The following is a 6,921-nucleotide window of genomic DNA, read 5'->3' as shown; positions in this document are numbered from 1 at the left end:
GGCACGAACAAACCCTCTAGTTGGGGCCACGAAGTATGGAAAGACCAAGTGCGCAGAAGAATATCCACGCAGAATTTGTTAACAAAGTACGCGAAGCGCTGAACAAAGTCCACAATGTGAAGAGGACTAACTGGGACCTACGTGTACCAGCGGTTCTCTAGGCGTATAGGATCGTGTGCAAAAACCTGACCGCGTAAGCACCACCAAGGCTGAAGTATGAAGTAACCACAGTAAGCCATATAGTACTTGGAGTAGTTAGAACGCGCATGATAACACCAATAGATACGATGGTTTGCAGAACCTTGGAAGTAGAAATCCAATAGGGAAATTTTAGACTCCAAGAACTTGAAGAGGAAAGGGTACGATTAAGGAAGAAAAGCGCTCTGGTGGATGCAGAAGTTAAGAAGCTGGAGGACGAGATAAAGGAAGATTTTCTTGGCAAAAAGACCAGGGTGATAAGGCAAGATGCGTATGATCACAATGATTGGTTTAAGACATATCGCCGCGAATTCATCAGTTTGATGCCTTGGCTTGGGCCGCATGTTACTAAGCGAATTGACCAAGGTAGCACGTTGCAGATGGTAAAGCGCGCGATGCCGACCGTAACAATAAAAGGTGGGTATTCTCCAGGAAACATGATGGATGACAGGATGAAACTTTCCACGGGTGGTGTAACCACCTGACTAGCTGAAGGAAGAACAGTCTTAGTGCTTCAGGTAGTTGAAAGGGAGCGCGGGACTATAAACTATTTTGCCCTAGAGCTACGCGATGTTGGAGATGCGTGCAGAAGCAAAGAGTCACAAGGTCCGCGACCATGCACGGGGGGTTGCGCTGCCATGGGGGTTGACCAGAAAGTGACCATTGAAGTCACTATTCATGATGGGATGCTCGACTTGAGACCAAATAGAGTGGGTGGCAGGCATTTAAGACACGATTTATGAGCAAGATTTGGAAAAATTTGCCGCCAAGGGAGCATTAATGAACCGGATTTGGGAGGAGCGGTTAAATTCAAATTCAAAAAGAACTCTAAAACACAAAGGGCTACCCAACAAACAACACTTGGTCATTTGCGAATTGAGCCATTGAGCAGAGCCTTGATTGTTGTGAACCGAGCGTCAATTGAGCCCCTGAGTTCGAGAGTGCTAGATTCCTAGACAAACATGATGGGAACAACTAAAAACGTTATGGACATAACCAAAATGACTGCCAAAGAGGTTGCGCAAGCCCTGACTGTGGGGGATGCTCCGGAAGACACCGAGACTATGGCAGAAATCCCGAAATCATTGCACACGCCAAGACCTAAGAAGGACAAACAAGCAATGATCCCCGTACGTGTGTCCCCGCAGAACCCGCTGCACACCAAGTTGTCAATGGAGGAGAAGGGGAAAGCCGTCACCATAGAGACCGATGAAGAAGAAGAAGACCTGGAGGACCTAATCATCGCCGCAGACGAGGATGAAGGCATGGAGGAGGAAACTCAGCCTGCGCACCCCGACAAATTTTCCTGCCTATGTCCCCCTATGAAAAAGAAAGGCTAAAGTGCCCAAGGACCTGGACGAGACCAAGAGCTCACTCCAGACCCCGCTCCTCCCAGACAACATTATGTTTGAGGGCATGCACCTGGGATGGGTGCTGAGCCTAAAATTCGAAGATTTGGACCTTGCTGACCATGACAAGTTCCCTCACCTTGAGACCACGCACCTCATGAAGCCCAAGAAGAACACCAGAGCGGGGGTTACCAAACTAGAGCTGTGAAAGTAGTTGCACGGAGTGGAAAAGGTTGGGCTATTGAACCTGCTTTGGGTGCCGCATTTCCACCATGCCTTAATAACCATTTTTGTCATCAGGCACCTGCTCTTCCTAGTGCATGATGGGTGTTTGTGGCTGGAAGAGCCCATCCCCATCACGGCAGACTTGATTCACCGTATCTCTCGGCTTCCTTACAAAGGAGAGGACCCTGCAGACATCTTGGAGGGAAGAGAAGTGACTTGGCCATCGCGGAGGCCATGAAGAAAAAGTACAAGTTGGAAAAGAAGAAGAGGGGCTATGCCATCTCCAGCATTAAGGACAAAGCAATACACGTGGCAACCAAAATCTTGGCAGGAAATGTTATGCGCAAGTGCCGCACAGACGAAGTACCTGTGCCGGTCGTAGCACTAGCTGAGTAGTGCGTGGAGGGGGTCCAGTTTAACTGGTCTAAGTTCCTCTACAAGGATTTTTTAGAGAATTTTCGCGAAGCTCAGGAACAAGGCAAAACATTCCACTATGCATGGCTTCTGTTATCCATAGTGCTCGTGGCAAGGGAATTACTAGAGGATAGTCAATTCCCCATAATTGACAGGGACCTGCCAGAGGTCGCAAAGTATGCTTCACTCTGGGCCACAAAGGATGCCAAGAGGATCTGTGACAGTAAAATATTCTAGGTGTTCATGGAGATGAACCTCAAAATGGAGATCAACCACAAGCTGCGGTTGTCGCCCACTATCTACAATAGCCTGCAGAGTTTTGCGGAATTCAAAGCGGACATCCACAACATTTATATCACAGCGCGCAAGGATCCGACCAAATAGTGGATAACGTTACCCTTCGTAGCTACAGACGACGTCATTTTTAACGTACTGGAGGCATGGTCTCCAGAGTGGCGAGCCCCAGATGTCACAGAGATTGGGAAGACGACGTCACAAAGAAAGAAAGACGAGGCCAAGTTGTGCATCACACAGTTGGTCGAAAAGTGAAGGAAGGAAGCAGCGACAGCAGAATTGTGGGCGGCGTAGGACGCTACACAAACATCACTTGAGAAGGAACAAGTAGCAGCAGCAGCGGCACAGGAGGTAGTCACGAAGGCGGGCAAGGGCCAAACGACGTCTTCGTAGGGGCAGTAAGCAGAGGAAGCAAAAACTGAAGAGGGAGGCGTGGACCCACAAACCGCGTCAACCCAGTCGAAGTGCCAGCACCCAACAGAGTGGGCGGGGTTGCATAAGAAGTTCAATGCATCGAAGTTGTCTATTGACCTCATCACCCTAACCAAGTGTGATTTGCACGACATCGGCGAGACAGTGCGCGATGTCACCTCTGAGGCTCTTCAAGATTTCATGCAAGAGAACTAGATTGTGTTGGGGGGCCTCAGAGCACAGTTATAGGAATTACAGGCGCGCCCTCGTCAAGTTGGTACCCTTTCGACCAGCCTCGTAGTCAAAACAACACCAGCAGAACAGATGTTGCACGCGCGAATGAAAAATACCATAGTGTTGTCGGAAGGGGCACTCGTGACAACAAATGAGGCCGACAAGCCTACAGTGAGTGCGCTGAAGGGTCTTGGTATCAATATGGTTGCATTCCTGTGAGAGACCTTATATGTTTTGCAAGATGGGATAACTGCAGAGCTGCGGGTTAGGGAGAGCCGCGCATTGCAAGTTCTCAACGAGCATAAAATCAATATGGAACAATTGAGCTTGCAACACGACGAATTGGCATTGCAGAATCAACAGTTGGTATAAATAATAGACGAAGCCTGCCAAAGCATCCGAAGCTGGAAATCCCAGTGGATATAACAGTAGAGGTGCGCATCCACAGGTTAGCAGCAGGGGTACGTGAGGCGCGGGAGGAAATGACAAATGTTCAGCTGGAGTTGAACCTTTAGATCGTTGAGCTACGGTTAAAGACGCAGCCATCCACCCCTCCGAAAGACACAGAACAGCGCTCTAGCGCTATCACAGCAAGACTAGATGAGATTGGTGGTGCAGTGTGAGACTGCACCAATATGTTGGAAGAATCACTTGAGGTCCTCACAAATCTGCAGGAGGACCCCAACATCCAGCGTTTAGAGATAGAGGCACGAGAACTCCAACAGCAGTATGACAACATCCGAGGAACTGTGCAGACGGTGGTCCTCACTCAGAGGCTTACGCAGATGCAACAGGCTAAAGTGCTGAAAGAGCAGGTGGACATGACACGACACAGGGAAGTAGTCCTGAAGGAGTGCGTTCAGCCTTGGATCGATGAGGCCTTCACCATCACAGTAGAAATTGAAGGCAAGCTCGCACACATGCAGGGGATGCACGTACTGATGTAGAGAAGCACTCCCAACACAGAGGTCTCGGAACAACGTATGCAGCAGATCCAGCAAGCAGAAACTCAGTGTTTTGTTGACCTTGCCGCAATTCGAGAACAATTGGAGGGACTCTGCGCAAATATCTCCACGCTGACAGAGTGACTTGAGGGCGAGTTACGATGTTTGTGTTGGGGGCCTATTGGGCATGGAATCCCCCCAAGGAATGTTTTGGGGCTTAAAGCCCAAGTTTTGACCAAATCTTGTTGTAAAAGCTCCATGAATTGCGGGCGCGGGGCGTGAAAGTATGATAGAGTCACAGGGTTATCCGCCCTAGTTTTGTAATGTAATGTCAGCTGGATAGACCTACCCATGGTCTGCGGACCATGGGATTGTATAAATAGAGCGAGGCTCTAAGTGTAGAAGATAATGAATAACTAAGGAAGAGAATAGAAGGATGAGAAGTCTAAGTGCTTGAGTCGAAGTGTAAAGGGTGTCTATGGGTTGTAGAGTAGGAGAAGGCTCTGCAACTAAGTGCGCAAAGGCCTAGTAGTCTGCAACTGTGTGCACGGACCCCTGCAGCTGAGTGTGCAGGGCGGGTCGAGTCTGTAACCGTTGGAAGAATCAATAAAGAGAATTTTTGCTATAATTTTGTGTATCTTTTTTTGGGTTAATGCATGATTGAATATAATTTACAAGTATATTGTGTATTTACTGCGCGAACTTGTATGAATGTTTTAGATTGTTAAGTATAACTTAAGAAATTTAAGTAGGTGAAGGTGCTTAATTAATACTGGAAGGTAAATAAGATCTCGGGTAATAATGTAGAGCGCAGCATAGCCCCTAGTTAGGGCTATGCGAAGGCATGGAATTAGGCCGCGAGGAACGGAAGGTGCACAAAGCCACTTGCATGCAGGAACAAACAATGGACCAGTTGAACCTCTCAGACATCTCAAGGGTGCGGAAGCCTGGTTCTAGCACCCTCCCATACTACTTCCAGTGAGACCTAAATCCACGGTCCGCGAACTGTTGTCGAAAGGGCCAGTAGTACCAGGATTTGTTTGGCTAATTAACTTCGAACCTGGGTCAGGCCCCAACAAGCCAACAACAAAGAAAATATTGACAAGGAGAAGTAACACATGAATTTCCTAATAATTTCTCATCAAACACTGTGAATACATTCAAGATTGCTCAAATATATTTGGACTACAAGTGTTTTTCCAATAAAAGCCAACCTCGTTTACATATTCATAAACTATTTATATAATTATTTACATAACAGTTTGCAAAATAATAGTCATCACATAATTACATAAACAAATATATTTTAAATATCTCTCAAGTTCATGAATGCAAAGATAAACTTAAAAATATTGTGTATTTCCTAGAATAACTATGGGAATATATATTTATATTTAGGCAAAACAAAATATATGTCACCTTCCTCTCTTGAAAGTAGAACATGACCCTAAATTGTAGTTTTAGCATTTCTACTAACATAAGAGGTCCCTCTGCAATAATCCATCAAAATTTCTCCTTTGCTCTTCTTCAATTCTGCTGGAAAATCTGTAGCCTTTAAAACTGGAAATTGTTTCATTAATGTTAATCCTCTACCTTTAAATATGGAGTGGATGTACTTCTTTTCGCACAAGCTTGTTGACTTTCCATTCCAAACTACCATCCCTCTTTTCCTTTGATTCAATAGATGTCGACCCATCTATCTGTTAACACTTTCATGTTATACTATCAGAGCCCAATATGTCAGATCTACAACTCATCGGGACTTTATTCTTAAAACGTTACATAAACATATTTCTGATGTTTCCTTGACCCATTTTGTTTAGCCCTTTCCCGCATTTCTTTTCCATAAGAGCAAGGGTTGTGACCATACCGCCCAGCCTTGAGGTGCTAAGGCTTTTTGTTCACTGCTGGGGGCTATTTTCCTTTGTTAAATGCTTTAGCACCTGAGGTTCTTTGAGTCTTAATGATCGCACTCCAGCCCCAATATCGGAGCCCCCTCTCTTCAAAACGTTTTCAAGTGGCAAGTGTTACAAATTGCCAATATCCTCAACCTCTGATACACTGACCTCCGATATGACGTCATCATTCCATGTGGAAGCTTGTGAGTGGTGACACGTGTCACCCTGTTTTGTCCCTTAGGACCCCTCAAAACACCAAAACTTCCTACCACGCGTCCTTCCATACCACCATGTCATGTTGACGTCAAATGCCACGTAGCTTCATCGGAACCAATCATATTCCACCACACATCTCGCTAGAGGAGAGAGAAAAGGCTTGTTCACCTCTGGTTTTGCGATGAAAATCCTTTTTTTAATTTCGGGATTTCCTGGTGGTTTAACACTATCGATGCTTTCCTGACAGTTTAACACTATCGACACTTTTTCATATCGCAACTTCACATATCGCAACATTTGAAAGTTGTCACCCATCACATATGCGATCACAGATTGTCAATTGTTGATATGTCGTAGATATGTGATCACTGATTGCCAATCCACCATGGACCTCTGATATGTGATATGCGATATCTCCCAAACCTCTGATATGCCTTAGAGCTCTGATCGCTAATCGTTGATTGTTCTTATGCTCTTTTTCCTTCCTTTCAAAGGCTTCAAACCCTTAAACTTCAATAGGCCATATCTTTTGATCCAGGAGTCCATTTTTGGACTTCCACATACCGTTGGAAAGCTTGTTTAGAGCACTTTCCAATGGAGAGGGTTTGACATAGGATTTGAGTCTGTTTTCTACTTGGAAAATCACTGAAAATTCTTCTGCTTATTTACTAGGATTTCCAAAAACGTTTACAACACTACTATCAAGAAATTTTCCCTGTTTATTATAATTTGAAATAA

This window comes from Pinus tabuliformis, chromosome 9 (genome assembly GCF_031772625.1).
Source record: "Pinus tabuliformis cultivar Carrire ecotype Pingquan chromosome 9, CPIR1, whole genome shotgun sequence".
Classification (NCBI taxonomy): Eukaryota; Viridiplantae; Streptophyta; class Pinopsida; order Pinales; family Pinaceae; genus Pinus; species Pinus tabuliformis.
This window is presented reverse-complemented; position numbering follows the sequence as displayed.